The sequence below is a fragment of the Myotis brandtii genome, unplaced genomic scaffold (assembly GCF_000412655.1).
Source record: "Myotis brandtii unplaced genomic scaffold, ASM41265v1 scaffold191, whole genome shotgun sequence".
In the NCBI taxonomy this organism is placed as follows: Eukaryota; Metazoa; Chordata; class Mammalia; order Chiroptera; family Vespertilionidae; genus Myotis; species Myotis brandtii.
In genome coordinates, this window is record NW_005357115.1 from 6,695,392 (window position 1) to 6,697,156 (window position 1,765).

The 1,765-nt window shown below is 53.4% G+C and overlaps 2 protein-coding genes across 5 annotated transcripts in view; one reads left to right on the plus strand and one right to left on the minus strand.

Annotated features, from left to right (window-relative positions):
* The window catches only part of PIGF (phosphatidylinositol glycan anchor biosynthesis, class F), an 88,241-nt gene extending 86,700 nt beyond the window's left edge, over positions 1-1,541 (minus strand). Inside the window, exon 1 of one of the 2 annotated variants that reach the window (XM_014538469.1) lies at positions 1,484-1,541. The gene's annotated coding sequence lies outside the window, so the exon portion shown is untranslated. Of the gene's footprint in view, positions 1-1,003; positions 1,336-1,483 lie in introns of those variants that run through there. The other variant, XM_014538470.1, reaches the window with a different exon arrangement.
* SOCS5 (suppressor of cytokine signaling 5) overlaps positions 1-1,765 on the plus strand; it is an 89,456-nt gene that overhangs the window by 31,847 nt on the left and 55,844 nt on the right. The window contains exon 1 of one of the 3 annotated variants that reach the window (XM_005864793.2): positions 1,546-1,711. The exons of 1 other annotated variant lie outside the window; for it this stretch is intronic. The gene's annotated coding sequence lies outside the window, so the exon portion shown is untranslated. Of the gene's footprint in view, positions 1-1,545; positions 1,761-1,765 lie in introns of those variants that run through there. One more of the 3 variants, XM_005864792.2, reaches the window with a different exon arrangement.

Below are 1,765 nucleotides of genomic sequence, written 5' to 3' on the forward strand. Positions count from 1 at the left end.
GTGTGGAGGGAGGCAGAGACTCGAGGAGGGTCTTGCAGGTGTCCCTGTCTTTTTGTTGTTGTTGTGGGGTAGGTTTTTGTTTGTTTGCCTTTGTCTTCATAGCAACTAGCATCTCCTGAATTATCTTGTTTATTTGCTACTTTACTGATAGACTCTTGTATGTCTCACCCCACTCATGAACCTTATCAGTTTTGTTCATCACTCCAGCCTAAGCATCTCAAATAACCCCTGGCACCTAGTAAAGTGCTTAGTAAATACTGGCCTGATGAATAAATGGCCAGGTGAGGCCGTGGCTGTAGAAATGGAGAGGAAAGGGCATTTGGTAAATCGAATCAACAGGGCAAAATTAGAAGGGATAGAGAGGTGTTACACAGTGGGGGCGTAGCATGGAGGATTACTCCCAGGTTCCTGGCTTGCCTAAGGGAATGGATGGTGATGTTACCAAAGAAGATAAGGAACAGATTGTCTGGACTTCCGGAAGTATCTGGGTTCCCTTGGTGAAGCTCCAGTGGAGAGGCCCAGACGCACATAGAAGGTGTACCCAGCCATCACGACGATTAGGCCACCTACTCTGCAACAGAACGATTATGTACGACTGAGGAGGGGGCTCGAGATCCCCTTCTGGACTCAAAGAGCCAACAGAGAACAGAGCTGGATTAACTGAAGAGAAAGACAACCTGCGGTTGTAGTTTCAGGGAAATGATAGTTCCAGGGAAACTGGGGTCAGGTGTGCATTTGGGTGGTGAAAAAGTTTCAAGAAGGATGTAGTCTATCTATAGAATATATTGCAATGGAGATCAAGTAAGAACTGAAAAGTGACCCTTGAAGAAGAGCACTTTCAGTGGACTGACAGGGAGCATAATTTGGCTGGACTTGAAGCGTGAACTGAATGCTCGATAGGGTCTCATAGGCAAGTTGTTTTTTCCTTTGGGGGGCTGGGGGGGCGGGGTAGGCAGTAGTTTGTTTTATGTTTGGAGGCGTCAGAATCCAATCACGGGCTTACCTAATACAGAGTTTGTGAATGATGACAGGTTTCTAGGAGGCCAGCGGGAAAGAGTCCTGGCAGCGTCACAAGGCCTCAACTAGGAAGCTTCTACCCTTTCGGCCATTTCTGGAGCGGGGGCCCTTCCGTGTACAGTGCAGGCAAAGAGTGGGCGACAAACACCCCTCCATGGATTTGGGAGTCACGTTTGCGACAGCTGGGCGTAGGGATGGCAATACTTGAATTAAATGGAGCGCCCAGTTTCCCGCAGATCCTGTAATGTAGTAATGACGAGGCTCCAAGCTGGATGAAGCTCGGAGGCTCATTCACATTTTCCGCCCCGTCGCTCACACTGTCCATTCATCACTTTTCCTTTCCTTTTCCTGAACGTGACCACGTGACCACCCTCCGTCCCCGCCAGTCGCTGCCGTCGACCCCTCCCCTCGAGCCGCAGCCCGCTTAACCCCGCCCCTCGAGCTCACGTGACCAACTCTCTCCCACCTGACTGGCTCCTCCCTTTTCCCTCCGGGCCCGACCCGACCGCCATAGCAGCTGCCCGACTCCAAAATGGCAGCCGCGCACTGCGCGCACCCGAGCGGCCGGACCTCCGGGACTCCCGGGCCGCCCCCCTCTCGCTCCCAGCCTCCCTCCCTCGGCCTTCACCTACCTGCCTCCGGATTGGCCACTAGAAATCCCGCCCCTCCAGAGCCCCTCCTGCTATTGGTCACGGTAGGCTGCCCTTCCGAGAGGCGTGTCCCCGCCGCCCCCCACCCGGGAGGTATT